Below are 15,358 nucleotides of genomic sequence, written 5' to 3'. Positions count from 1 at the left end.
GCTTTCAACAGGTGGAGCCTCCCTTTGTGAAAAGGAGGGGACCGAAAATGGAGGGGGAGCGGAGGGGAGGAAAACTTACCCAAGTTGGAAGGCTGAGGAGGAGCCGAGCCGGGCGCGCCTTTGTGTGCGCAGCTCTCTTCGGCTGCAGGCGCCGCCGCCGCCCGACACTGGAGCCGCGCTCTCCCGAGTGGCTGCGCCTCAACCGAGCAGCTCCCGGAGGCAGCTCAAAGGACCGGCAGTAATCGCCGCGCTCAGCGGGCTGTCCATGTCGCGAGGAGGCAGCAACCTCGTCAGCTGCCGTCGTTTGAAGCCAGACAGCCGCCTCCACAAGTCGGAGCGAAAGCGGCGGCTTCCACGAAAAAGGAAAGGCGGGCGGGAATGAGGCGCACCGTCAGGGAGAGCGAGGGGCTCATCACATGATGCGCCGGAGCGCCCGCCTCTGCTCGCGCCCTCCTGCCAGCCCCGCCGCGGGAAAGGAGGAAATCAGCCCGTAGCAGACACACCTGAAGAGGCTGCTGCCCATATCCGTCGCCCGCACAAAGCCAGACAGGAAATGGAGGGACCAGGCCGGGGAGGGGAGGGGAAGGGAGGGCAAGAAATAACAAAGCCGAGCAAGCAGCTTGGGAAAGAAGGAAAGCTCTCCGCCCGCCCTCTAGCGCCCGACGCCTCAGTAGAAAGTGGGATCTTCGGTAGCCGCGACTAGAATCTCCGGATAAAAAGGCACGGAACGCGCGCCGGGAAGGGGCTTCTTCGCTTCTCCCTCTCCGCCTCATTGGGTTCTCTGCCAGGCGCTCAGGCTTCGGCTTGCTGGTGCCAGGAAGCGCCGCTATGCGAGATGAAGGAGGGCCGCGTGGGTGTCAGCCCGGTTTGGCCCTGGAAACCTGAATTGGGACCTGTAGGGCCTCGGAGTTTGCGTCCGACCAGACGGCTGGGGAGCTTTTCCCTCCTCTAAGCGGCTAGTTGAGGAAAGGCCGAGTATCTTTCTTCCTCCTAAGCGCGTTGGTGTTTGAAAAAATTGGAAAGAGTTCTCCCCCCCCCCACCCCGCAAATCATTCAAAATATTATAGTTTAAGTGTGACTTGCTTTCTTCTTTACACTTCCTAACAGCGCTGTGAATTTTTACTCCTGTCAGTAGAAATTTGCACAGAAATACATGGAAAATTTCTGTCCATGTGTTGTGAAGTTACAAATTATCACCTATAGGCAGTTTCCTTGCTCGTTAATGATGACTTTTTATTCCAGGATGTGAAGATCTGTATCTGAAAAAAATCCTGGAGATGTACTATTGTTTTAAAAAAATTAATAAAGACTTCATAAGATAATATCATTTCCTGGGAACCCAATGAGCAGCTGGTATAGGAATCCAGTATCGTTTCCTTTGTTTCTTTGTTATTTCCCAGATCTGGGATTTCATTTTTTTGTGGTCCCCTGTTTAACTACCTATCAAACGGATCCAACCCAGCTTGTTCTCCAAGGTCAGCCAAGGTTGGCTAGTGGTGCCATCTACTGTGACATTTGCATAGCTACCAGATATTTTAAATTGGAATACAATGGATTGGCAGCGTTAGAAAGTTTGTTATTTTGACTGTTACTTAAGTATTCACACAACACTTCTTAGGAAGATAAAATAGATAAAGGTTGTCAGCATTCCTACTAATGGTAAAAAGACAGGTCAGCTTTGGGACATTTTGTTCCTATTCCATAACTATAATAACGCTTGTTCTTCTATGCAAGGGTAGGGCTTCAGCTATTGTTGTCTGTCTCTAAGCATCAGTGTCTGTAAGTAGCCAAAAGACAATGAAATGACACAGCACAAAACCTGTTTTGCATCTCAAGGTCATGACATTACAGTGTCAACACTTACCTCACCCTATAGTGCCTATGTATACAAAAGGTACATGCAGTATATTGACACACTTAGGAGTTGGCTGTGAGGAGACTTGTAAAAGTGAATTGAATGGAGTATTTAAGAAATACATCTATTAGAAGAAGAGGCAAGGTGAAGAATGGACAAATGAATGAATGTGGATTGAATAAAAAAATCTGAACTGTATCAAAGATGGAGAAGTCAAGATGAGAGTTAAATAGCAAGCCAAATACATGAAGGAAAAGTGAGTTGAGGTAAAACTGAGAAAGTTGTGGCTGGATGGAATTTATGAGATCCTGAACAAAAGAAAGGTGAGACATTTAAAGAATAAATTTGAGTAATAGAATATATATAATTATATACTTTGTGTCATTATATAGATTTCTTATCAACTTGAAACATTCTACATGCTTACTCTGAAGTAAGCACAGTGACAAGAGTGTCATCCTAGAATAGCTAAAATCTACTAGCATTCACTTGGCTGTATATCCCACTGAAATAAGTAGCCCCGATTTCCAAGTATGTTTAGTTTGTTACTATAATTGTACTTACTGTTATAGCCTTAGTTATTTAATGAAGGCTTCATGAGCACAATACTTATTTTCTCACATATGGTTGCAGGTTGCTAGGCTGTAATAATAATACTTAGATGGCAAACAATGCATTTCAAGCATTCAAAATACATCCCATATATTATCTCTGTAATTTTTATAGTAGCCTTCAATATTACAATGGGAAAATGTTTGGCAACTGGTTATTGCATTTTTAAGACCGGGTTTAGCAGCAGCCAAAGACTGCAGCAGTGGTGACAAAGATTCCAGGTGGTGGAGGTGGGGCTTGTTTTGGAGAAAATGATAATTAAGTTTGAATGCAGCAATGTTTTACCTTGTTTCTGTCCCAAAACAGAGGGAAACCATGCCTCTATTTCTGGATGGCTTCCCCCCAAGAATTCAGAGCCGCATTACTGGAGCAGCAAAACAATGTTAAAACAAGTTAATTTTTTTAATTAGAGTTGAAGTTGGAGTACATCATGAATTAGATTGTGACTAATAGCTTGCGTAAGGCTACATACTGACAGTATTCACATGGCACATGAGCCATGGTTGATTAATCATGGTTGGATTCAGCAATTGGCTAGGTGTCATATCATGGCAGATCATTAATTGGCTTCCAATAGCAGGCTTATCCCCGTATCATGCACATCATGGCTTAATCCATTGGCTCAATCTGTTGCATGAGGCAGTGACGCGAGATCACCATTCTCGGGAGAAAAAACACTAAAGACCCACAGACTTATGGCTAGAGGATGGTCAGGACTTTAGCTTCGTTAATAGGCCTAGCCCAGCGCTGTCTCCCACCGCCTGCCACCATCTCTTTCAGGCTGCTCCATCTTGACATGGATGGATGGCCAAGGGCAACGTAGTCTGTAGGAGTAATCGTTTGTCCCAGTCTATTTCGACATTCCCTTTCGCAAGAGCTGCGGCGCCTGGGCTTTATTGCTCGGTTCCCACTCCTCCGGGCTGTAGCCTGGCCGCAGAAGCATCGAAATCAAAGGCAGTTCCCACGACCGCCCGGTCAGCTTTGCTAGAGATTAACGCCCGGAAGCCATTTCCTAAAGACAGCCTTTTCGCTGTCCCTGGCCTTGGGGACTAGTGGCTGTTTCTCCTTCCTGGCCCTCATGGGCGGGGGAAGAACAAGGGAAAGTGATTCAAGACGAATAAAGGAAACAATACTTTCACTGCCCTTGGCTTCCCCCCGCTCCCGCGCCCTCGCCGCCCATTTCCTTTCCTTTCCCTCCCCCTGTTCCCAAGCGCGATCTTTCAGCAAATCACAGCAGGAGCGCAGGATCTCTTCTTTCCTTCCTGTCTCAGCATCTGTCGAGGTGGCAGGGAGCGACGAACCCATTCCCTGCTATCGCTGTAACCCCTTCTGGACTCTGTCACCTTCAAGCCTCAGTCATCTTTCTCTGCTGTCACTGTCATCTGTTTCCCCTGCCGCTTGAATTAAAAGAGGAGAGGGAAAAGCAAAACCTGCAGAACCAAACAGATCTCGGGAGGCGGGGCGAATGGCTTACTAGTAAAGTAAAATGTTTTACTGTGTTGAATTAAAGAGAAATTAGCTGCTCAGAGAGAAGGCAAGTTTACCCTAAGGAAGGAAGGAAGGAAGGAAGGAAGGAAGGAAGGAAGGAAGGAAGGAAGGAAGGAAGGAAGGAGGAAGTAAGTCATATCAGTATCCTAATAAGCCACAATTAAGGGGACTTAGATACAGGTAAGGATAGCAAACCTTAAATTCAATGAAATTCTGATTTTTGTTGATAAGTGATCCAAGTGACCTAAAGGAAATGGTAACAATAAAATAAAGCTAGTACAGTTCTTGATTTACTTTCTCTTACTCCATTCTCCTTTCATATACAAACACCACACTGGAAACTTTTTCTTAAGTAAGCCACTTGCATCATCACACCTGGGAATTGCTTGTTTACTTTATAATCTACAATTACTACTTCATCTGTTTATTTATCTTTTGCCAGAGACAATCCCAAAATAAGGGAAAGGATCCATTCAAAACATGCTATAATTTTGGGGGAAGACACAAAGTAAGCAAGTCAGAGCTGTTCTGAGACCCGAATACCACTTAGATTAACCTAATGCTAGGAGAAGAATTACATATCACACCTATTATCTTCAGATAATTTTGTTGTGAATGCTTCCATAAAGAATTTATACTCAGTGGAATTCATTCACTCATAGCTATTCAGGAAAACTATTCATGAAAAACCCTTCTTCTAATAGGACCATGTCAAATTATGTATCTAACATGGCTCCTCAAAATCTGTGTTGTTAACCGTATCTAAGGTAAACTACTCTGTACTCAAGTCCTTATAAACCTTAGATAAACTAATTGAATTGCTTTAATTTCTAGTTCATAAACATTTTTATGGAGATACTTACACTTGGGTTCTCTCTTAATCCACAAACGGATTGTTGTTCCATAGTTTCAAGATTCAAATTCTTCATCAGGCTTTCTATTAGCTGACATTTTCCCATGTGTTAGCTGAGATTGAAATTCCAAAAGGTCATCTGGCAAACAGTTCTGGGAATTGCAAGTTCTAGAGACTATCAGGCTGGGAGAGGCTGCCTGGAGCATTTGGCTGTTAAATTATTGACACTTCTGAATTGGTTGCACCATCCCTAGATGTCCAAGGAGGATGTCAACATCAGAAACCCAGTGGGAATGGCATTGTGATTGAAAGTTTGCAATACCACACATACCATGTTGATGATTTTAATGTACACAGATGCTACTAGTGCTATCTGCAAAATGGGGATATTATTTGCTGTTTTATCTTTATTATGGCTGGCTATGGTTTTTTCATTTTGCATATCTTTTAATGAGATAAGATTTCAGTAACTGAAGGTAGACATTTGTTTACTAATTAAAATTAGGCCATAAATAGGTTTCATTGAAGAAAGCAAAAGGCTGCTAGAATTGTTCTTTTATTATTTGTGCATTCCATGTTTCAAGGGCACTGGAGGGTGGGTAACATGATCATGTTCACATGACACCTTTAGCAAGAGACTGCCACTAATGAGACTATATTATCATTTTTATTCTATATCATTATATGTGATTTTTTAAAAATTACAATTTCAATTTTAATGGTGACCATTTGAACAAGCTAAATTGGAACCTTCAGTTAGAGGAGTGAGAAGTGGGGGAATAAAATGGCATCCTGCTATGATTTTTGGTTAAATGTTTTATGCAAATATAGCCTTTGTCTCACTTAGAGAGAATTTAGCTGAGATCACACAATGCCACAAGCCATTATTTTAAGGATAGTTTGATGAGAAAGTCACCATTGACAGACCCCACCCAACATGCTAATCTAACCCTCCCCCCAAAAAACCCCTTATGTTTTAGTGTATTGTGTGAATCCACCCTTCATTGCAAGCTCTTGGACTAGGATACCCCAAGAACATCAAGAAAGGAAAAAGTTCAGAGAGTCAACTCAAATCAGAGAGCAAGTCTGATTGGAAAAAAAGAGAAAAAAAATCTTGGAAGGTGCTAATTTTCTGAAAATGTGATACACAGAAAAATTGCTGTCTGCTCACAGGAACTTTTTTTTTGCTTTCACTATGCTATAAATTTTAATCTATTTTTTTAAAATGCCACCACGTAGCTTTGATGAAAGCATTCCTGACCCACCACCATATCTTGCTATTCAGAAGTGATCTAGCTTTTAAGTGATGAAAATAAGGTAAAATAGTGGCATTGGCAAATACTGTATTCTATGTGTTACCACTCTGTTCACATTTATTCTTGACTTGTTATACTATAATATGAACATCCAAGTCCTAGTTAGAACCGGACACTGAAAAAAGTAAAAAGTCCTAAAGGCAGATGGAGGGTCTGGATATTAAACTTCAGAAAAACTTAAAATATCATAGGATATCATATCTGTCTTCCCTAATACAACAGAATTCATATAAAACATGAATTTCTAATAAATCAGTCACTCTTTACTGAATTAACTCTGTTTCTGGTTGTATAGGACTCAGAGTATCTACCTTCCTACCTACCTACCTACTATCTTCAAACATGCAAACAAAGATAAAATATGGTTAACCAGTTTGTGGTTCAGTTAATCATGCAAACATAGTTATTAATTACCTTCTTTTGGAGATATTCAAACAAAATATCCTACAGTTTCTATTTCAATATCAATGTTTTGTGACTGTTGAACACTAGAATTCATGGTCTTATCAGATGTTCACTCTTGGGATAATAGAACTGCTAATCTGGTAATCTTGGATTCTGCTGAGTGAGTGGTTGTTCTCCTGAATGCCTGCCTTACAGTCCTGCCTTGACAGTTTTACTAATCAGCCTTCAATCATTCAAGTTTGAAAATGTCCTAGGGTAAATGAACTGTATGGAGGTGTACATGAACCCACAAATCAAAAGAAGACTCAGTGATCACCAAAACTGAAAAGAAACTGGTAAAATATAGATTTACTACATGTAATGCTTTCAAACATTAGTGGATTTTGTGGGGACTGTCTCTATTTTTTTTTCAAGCATTTATAGCTGCCACAATTGAACCAAGTCAAAATAAAGCACACTCAATGGAATATACCTGAACTTCTAAATACACTTATTATGGTGTAAATCACCATTTACCCACTGGGATTTATGTTCCATATAAGACATGTCTAGTTTGTACTGTGTGTTAGATTTATTCATTGTGCCATTTTCTAACTTACATGAAACATTTAGGGAACTAAAAATCTAAACGAGAGAAAAGAAATTAATATTGTAAATTTTTTGCATGGCTTTGTCAGTTTACCTATTGATAAGAATATGCTAGATCAGTGGTTATCAACCTGTGGGTCGGGACCCCATTTGGGGTCAAATGACCATTTCACGGGGGTCGCCAAACAAGGCTGTCCGCCATTTCCCCCCCCTTTTCTTTGGCCACGCCCCTGGCACCCAGTGATGTATAAGTGGTTGGGGGTCACCACAACATGGGGAACTGTATTATGGGGTCGCAGCATTAGAAAGGTTGAGAACTACTGTGCTAGATGCTAGTTATAATTGAATTGTGGATTGAAGAGACCACATTTAAAAAAAGATCTGATAAAAATAATGTAGTCATAATTTGAACAAGCAGACTATGTTTATTACCATTAATGCATCATCATCATCATCATCACTAATCAGAAGAGGTTATAAGGCTGCAGAAGGCAAGCGATATAAAGCAGATGAAAATTCCTGTTGAATTACCTCATTCTACTTCTTTCTTTTGACAGAAACAGATGGAATTTGATTTTGTCCCAATTACTATGACCTGAATATAACAACACTTTAATGGAGGACTAATGAGGTGGAAAAGCTACAACAAGAAAAAAAAATCCCTTAAACATCATAAATATAGATAGTGAAATATAATCAAATGACAGGTGGAATAACAACACATGACAGATGATTTATTGATTAGATTCAGTTCTACAATGGAACTACATCAAGTCATTTACAATGCTAATAGTTAGAACTGGAAACTAGCCCAGGGACACAAAGGGAAAGGTCTCACTCATCTCTTTCTTTTCAGAAAGGTTTTGCCTTGTTACACCATTCCAGTGGAGGCTTTGAACGTTACTTCACTTCTTTTTGCCTTACCTGCAGTGCAGCTGATTTAACTCACTGTCAGATTAAACATATATCCTCAGCTCTGTTCATGTGACAGAGCATTAGAGCTGTCTGTTCAGTCTCTGCCCCAACACACTAAATGGGATGTCGAATGAGGATCTGTGCATTAGCAGAAAAAGCCAAATGCACATGGTATTATTAAGGGTGGATAAATTGTAGTTTTGGTCTAGTAGTAGATCATCCGATGACATATAGTAGTTTCTGGCTACAAATTAACAAGAAAAGCCTTTCTCCAAGCTCTAAATTAAACTGTTAGCTTTTCTGATGTGTAGTAATTCAAATCATTGTGTAGGCTATCCTAGTATGCATGGATACTATATTTTAGCTTTTCCCCAGCCAGCCCCTTCCAGATGTGCAGACATCATTTACAAGCATAGCCAAACTATCATGGTCATCATTCAGAACTCTGGTTGTTAAAGTCCACACATCTGGTTGGGAACCCAGGTTGGTGAAGACTTCTATAAACATTATCATTCTGCAGAAAGTCAAGCTACATCCAGAAAGCAAAGGATACATTGTTCATAGATAAGATTAAGAAAAATATTAACAAAATGACAGAGTTAGAAGGGTCCTTCAAGTTCTTCTAGTCCAACTCTGCTCAGGCAGAATATCCTATACCATTTCAGACAAGTGGTTGTCCAATCTGTTCTTAAAAACCTCCAGTGATGGAGCACCCTCAACTTCTAAAGGCAAGCCATTCCACTAGTTAATTGTTCTGTCAGGAAATTTCACCTTATTTCTACACTGATATTCTTCCTTGATTAGTTTCCATCCATTGCTTCTTGTTCTGCTTTCAAGTGCTTTGGAGAATAGGTTGATCCTCTTTTCTCTGTGGTAGCCTCTTAGAGATTGGAGTATTGCTATCATGTGACCCCTCTCCTTTTAATTAAACTAGATATACCCAATTCCTGCAACCATTCTTCATACATTTTAGGCTGCAGTCCCTAATCATTTTTGTTGCTCTTCTTTGCACTCTTTCTAGTCTCAACATTTATATATATATATATATAGCATGGTGACTAAAACTGGATGCAATACTCCAAGTGTGGTCTTACCAAGGAATTATAAAGTGGTACTAACACTTCGTGTGATCTTGATTCTAGCGAGCTGCACTGGCTTCCTGTGGGTCTCCGGACGCAATTCAAGGTGTTGGTTATCACCTTTAAAGCCCTTCATGGCTTAGGACCAGATTACTTACAGGACCGCATACTGCCGCATAGTTCCCAGAGACCGGTGAGGTCCCACAGATTGGGCCTCCTTCAGGTCCCGTCGGCCAGACAATGTCGGCTGGTGGGCCCTCGGGGAAGGGCCTTTTCTGTGGTGGCTCCAACGTGGTGGAATCAACTTCCCCCCGAGATTCGAACTACTCCCACCTTGCCGGCCTTCAAGAAAGCCATTAAAACTGTCCTGTTCTGGCAGGCCTGAGGTTGATGTCCCTGGGGGGGGGGCGGGACACGATTGGGACATGTTGTATGAATGCACTCATTTTTATTGTTATATTTATTGTTTTAATTTTGTATGCCACCCTGAGTCCCTACGGATTGGGCGGCATATAAATTTTATTAATAAATAAATAAATATTTCTCTGTTAATGCAGTCTAGGACTGTGCTATTTTTTTGGTGGCTGCACTACACTGCTGGCTCCGTCCACTAGGACTTCAAGACTCCTCTCACCATTACTACTATTGAGCCAGGTTCCTCCTATTCTATACCTGTGCATTTGTTTTTTATTGCCTAAGTGTAAAACTATTTTTCTTATCATTGATTTTTATTTTGTATTTTGGAAACCAGAGCTGAAGTCAAGATGAAGTCTAGTTCCTCAAAGGAAGTAGTTGTGAATTGCTTCCTAAGTTTGCAAACTTAGCACATCTTAGCACATCAAATTCCCGTTGTTGTTTTTTTAAATGCATTGGTTCTCAGTTTCTGCTGGGCTTAATTCAGAATTCCAGTCTGAATCTTGAAAGTCCCTCATAGCTTAAGAGTGAAATACCTAGAGAATTTTTGTCTCCATAGATGTCTACCCTGAATTCCACTATTTTCAGCAGAGACTTTTTGTTGGTGGTATCCCAATTGTAATCTTTGGCAGTTACCTTGATGAAAAGACATTTGAAAATATTTTTTATCTTCAGCAAAAAAAAATAGTGCTAATTATTATATTGTGATTACTGTAATAATCACATTTTAAAATTATTTCAACTTTTTGAAAACATTATTGAAACATATGGTATAAATTGTGGCTTAAACAAGATAATAAGATACAATATATTTATTAATTTAATCATTAATAAGTTGACAATTCAAATAAATAGACATATCAACTAAAATAGGCAAAAGGTATTGTGTGGGACCATAAACAAAGCTGAACTTAGAAGCATATCAAACTGTATACCTGATTTATACAATGTGCAGCTGTATCCATAGCTAGTTTTATATCCCCTCCCTGATTAGAAAGACATCCACCCAAACAACTCTGACCTGGACTAAACTTCAATTTAAATTCAATTAAATTTAATATCTCATCTAGTTCATTATTATCTTGATACCTTGTTTAAAACATCCACCATTATGAATGGATCAAATGGAGAACAGCGAGAGAATTATAAATAATTATCTGGATGTTCGTGACATCAAGATTTTTCCTGCCATTGAATATAAAGATTAAATAAAAATAGTGATAAAAGAAAGACTTCCTGTATCTCAGATATAATTATTTTGTAGCATCACTTCCAGAATCATACAAGGGTGGAATGTGATGCTAGAATGGGATGCCTCCGACTCCATCCCAGTTCACCAAATACATTAATTGAAAGTATTTAACATTATCTAGAAGTCGAAGAGTACTCACAAGGACATATTGCCAGGACCTTGTACATTGAGACACAGGCACTTTTGACATAGTTGAATGTTTGCTGATATTGCTTTTGAGTTTTCAGACCCTCATATTTCTTTATCAATATTTACCAAATTACAGGCATTCACTCTTCAATATATATCTCTATATAGTTGAGAGTTTATAGTGCTACATTTAGGAGAGTGAGCTAAGCTTATCTTCTAGTGTGAATGTTTTTCTTTTAATATTCTTGAACTTATTCTACTTTTATTTTACTTTTATTTTAGATCTTTCTTTTTCATATAATTTAACACACACACACACACACACACAGTTTATATTCTAAGTCAGCGTGAGTCTACAGTGGAATACTGCAGGATCGGTACAAGTTTAAGAGATTTTGTATATGCATAATAGCATGGCAGCTACCATTATTCTTTCTTTATACTGAACATCTACTTTTGTTATGTAAAATAAAACAAACATGGAAGTATAAGCATTATGTTTTGGACAGATGCCCTCCCTGCCTACTGGGAGCAAAATTAATGGCAGCGACATCCCTTGTCCAACTTTTATGCCTAAATATGAAAAAAAATCACAGATCATTTCAGATTTGTTTATGTCATGCTATAAAATACATTAATGAAAGAAAGGACTTCATGATACATAGTGTGAACAGCACTGATGTAGAAAAAAATTAATTATGTTGCCTTTGGTCTATTATATGTCTACTGGCTTTCATTGATGGTGAAAAAAGTCTACCAACCTTATTTCTTTCCATTGTGTGGAAGACAGAACACAGAAGTAATCCAAACAATCTCATTTTTAAAAATTAATGAAATACCAATTACTTCAATAATTCCCATTGAAGAACCACACATTATACAATTCCTGCTTTTTTCAACAATGTAGTTTTCTGGAACATCTGATGTGTAACATTGCTGTAGAAGAAAAATATACTAAGAAAAGAAAGAATATCATAATACCATATTCTCTTTGTACAGTACACTGTCAAGCATTGCAGATAATTTTCCAGTGATTTTGCAAGACTCATGCACATAATATTGTTTAGTCTTCTATGTTCTTTCTATACCTGGTTTATATTTATATGCATTGCCTGTGTACAGTCTACAGAGCTGGGGGGGAGTTGTGCTTTCTTGCTTGCATACCTGGGGGGAAAAGTTGTTCCTGAGATTTGAAAATGTAATCTACACTCCTGAGGCCTTTTTTTAAAAAAAGGAAAATTGTACTGAGAAGATGCTGGCCACAGTCCAGTATCTGTACACTAGGCAGCAGATCTCTGCAGCTTTTTGCATTCCAGCTAAAGCACAGTGTGACAGCTCAGCTGTAACCACCTGCTGCCATCTGCCCTCATTCCTGCCAGCTAATAATACAAAAACAAGACTGTAAACAAACTAGCAAAAAGCAGGCATACTGCAGCATGGGAAATAGCTAGACTATGATAACAGGCAAGTAGAGGTAGCAACGGAAGGAGAGAGAAGGCTCCTCCAAGCTGATCTCAAGAGACTTCATCATGTCTTCCATAATGTGGTCTAGAAGCATAAAATGCATCAGAATCCCCTGGTCAACCCAGCTGTTGGGGCTACATTGATAATGCAGTGCTTTCTCTTTAGTAAATTGTAGTGTTCTTCACTTTAGGGATTTAACCCAGATACATGTCACCATAAAGGATACATGTAAATTGATGCATATACATACGTAATAAGTTGCAATTAAATTTGCTTTCTGCTTTGATTATGTGCCAGGAAGCCTCTGCTGACTTTTCACACAAACAGATTTTCTGCAGATGATCTGTTCCCAGCCTGGTTTTCCAATGGTGCACTCAATTGTAATTCAAGCCATCTACCTTAGTACTGGTTATCCTCTGTAATATGGAAAATTACAGCTTTAAAAAGTCAATTTTCCCTCTATCCTCTGAAAGTCTCAGGTCATGTCCATGGGCATACAATCTTATGAACTTGGGTGTGCATGTTGACAATCAAGTGTTTTTTATATGGCTCTATTTGTACCTCTTCCAGTAGATGAACCAGCCATACCCATTTTCCCAGCATAATACAGGTAATCCTCAACTTACAACTATTCACTTAGTCACCATTCAAAGTTTCAGTGGATCTCCCTGAGGTGTACTTATGACTTGGATTCAAATTTCCACCCCCAGTCATGTGATCACATTTTAGGCTCTTGGCAACTGGGCTGCATTTCAGTTGCAGTCATGTGACCACATTTCAGACACTTTTGCCAAAACCCAGCATTTACTTCCATTTTTTTGGCAAAACCAGCCCAAATGACTGTAGCATTCACTTAATGACTACCACATTCACTTTATGATATCACATTCATTTAATGACTGCCACAAAAGATCAGAAAATCAGATTAGTCACGTATCAAATCAGTTGCTTACACTAACCCACTTTACGACCATTGTTGAGTTATGACTGTGATGGCAGGCTCTATTACAATCATAATTTGAGGACTGTCTGAGTCATAAAGAAAGATAATGTCCATGAAAATAAAGATGCATTTCCTCAGTTTATGAATAACACACAGTGAATATATTGTTAACATGGAGTAAAGTTCAAAGGAGAAGATTATACTGTATTATACAGTGGACACTATATCACTCATTTGCATGAGAGATAATTGAATCCCAAAGATATTTGATAGCAGGGTGAATAAGTGTTTTTCTCCCTTCATCGTATTGCAGTGTAAGACCCAGCTTCTGAATTAATCCATGGTAATAGTTATGCTATTGCAAGCCTATCTTTTGTATGCATAATAGAAGCTAATGAAAGCCTGTTGCATAGGATCTCTATGGAAGGCCAGTATGGCCTCTTTTGACAAAGATCATTGAATTTTTTTCATCTCTGATCTTAGGTTCAGCAGACAAAGAAACAACAGCTGGAGGCAGCTGAATGTGACAGACTCCATCTGCATTCAGCACACCGTCTGCACGTAAGGAAAGCCTGCCTGTTCGAGCTTACTTTAAATACATATCCCTGCATCAAAGGATAAACACAGGTAAAATTCAACATAAATTATAAATCTGGCATAGTTGGGGAAGCACAATTTACAGTTCAATTCCATGCACTTCTATTTCAAAGTCATTCCTACTGAATTAGGTTGAGTTTACCTTTAGGAAGATGGGTCTCAAATTGTTGATTACAAGTCTGTTCATATTAATCTCTTCATCAAAATGTTTAGCAGATCTATATCCAATTGATGCAGAAGACTAAACAAATATAAAATCTAATTATGTAAATTATCAACATTTTCATACCATTAAACTACAAAAAGACACCCTTCAAAGGAAAACTTAAGAGTTAGGTACTGAAAAGAACAATCGAGGTAGGGAATAGAAGAAACCTGATTGTAGTTCAGGCTTTCATATAACAACTAGTTAATTTCCAGATTCATAAAATATTTTAGAAAGATGCATATTTTTTATACTTGCTTATATATTAGAAGTTGGATGGTTGCAACTATCTACGAAGTTAGAATTTAGCTTTAGGGATACTAGCACACAACATTTGCAAAGCAAAATAACCGCAATGTAGCATCAGATTTGCTTCACTGTGGGCTGAGGGCCAAGACATGACATGTGTACCATGTACAAATAGTGTGGCTTAGGTAAGAAATCCTGGAAGAGCTGTAGATGGAGTCTCATCCAGATGGTAGCAGCCATAAAAGAGGAAATGCAATAATACTATGACTTTTCCTCCAGTGTCTTTTTGCTTGTGAAGTACATCCCATATTTTATGAAATTCCATCTGTTCATCAAACATTGGGAAGAGACATGAACTGCATCTCTTTGCCCTCTTGATCAGGAACGCTTCAGAGATACACTTACCAAAAGATGGAGATTTTAGGCGGAGAATAGAGGGATTAAGGAAAATGTTCTGGAGAGGCCTGAGAAATAATAACCAGGATGTAAGTAGTTCAGGAAGGAGCATGCAGAGAAGCTAAAAAGTCTGCAGGGAGTCCACAGTCAGGAATGTGAGCAATGCTGCTAAGAGACAGATGTTCCTCTACAGGCCCCACTTAAAATTTTGCTGGGGGCTTGTGGAATATCCAGATCACAAAGGGGTTTAGAAAAGTTTTCAGTGAAGGGAAAGGATATCCCTGATTATGAAAGGAGTGGCGATTCAGATATTTTAACAATCTTCAAATTCAGCTGGTAAGTCTTCGGGAGACGGCAAGCCTTTTCAAGTTGTGCCATGATAACCCTTAATTAGATATCCTAGTATAGACTAACAGCCTAGTTCCAAAAAGAGGACTGTGGTTCAAGGAAATATCTCTGGCCTTAGATCCCTTTATTTCAGTTCCAGAGTTGGCATTATGGCTGCAATTATGTGTGATAAAGGCCTTCTGCATTCTGCATACACTATTATGGACCATCGCACAGTCAATATTATTATTATTATTATTATTATTATTAT

General features: G+C 39.3%; 1 protein-coding gene and 1 long non-coding RNA gene across 7 annotated transcripts in view; one reads left to right on the top strand and one right to left on the bottom strand.

Annotated features, from left to right (window-relative positions):
* The window catches only part of PLXNB2 (plexin B2), a 404,398-nt gene extending 403,136 nt beyond the window's left edge, over positions 1–1,262 (bottom strand). For all 6 annotated transcript variants that reach the window (XM_039338498.1, XM_039338541.1, XM_039338548.1 and 3 more), the window contains exon 1: positions 80–1,262. The gene's annotated coding sequence lies outside the window, so the exon portion shown is untranslated. The remainder of the gene's footprint in view (positions 1–79) is intronic.
* Positions 1,263–1,946: 684 nt separating this feature from the next.
* Positions 1,947–15,358, top strand: part of LOC120306026 — a 69,780-nt gene continuing 56,368 nt past the window's right edge. The window contains exons 1-2 of the long non-coding RNA XR_005556156.1: positions 1,947–2,178; positions 13,797–13,940. This is a non-coding gene — a long non-coding RNA (uncharacterized LOC120306026). The remainder of the gene's footprint in view (positions 2,179–13,796; positions 13,941–15,358) is intronic.

This window comes from Crotalus tigris, unplaced genomic scaffold, assembly GCF_016545835.1.
Source record: "Crotalus tigris isolate CLP2741 ecotype Arizona unplaced genomic scaffold, ASM1654583v1 scf7180000017549.6302385, whole genome shotgun sequence".
Taxonomy (NCBI): domain Eukaryota; kingdom Metazoa; phylum Chordata; class Lepidosauria; order Squamata; family Viperidae; genus Crotalus; species Crotalus tigris.
Note: the sequence above shows the minus strand (reverse complement) of the source record. Positions and strands in the feature narration are given on the sequence as shown.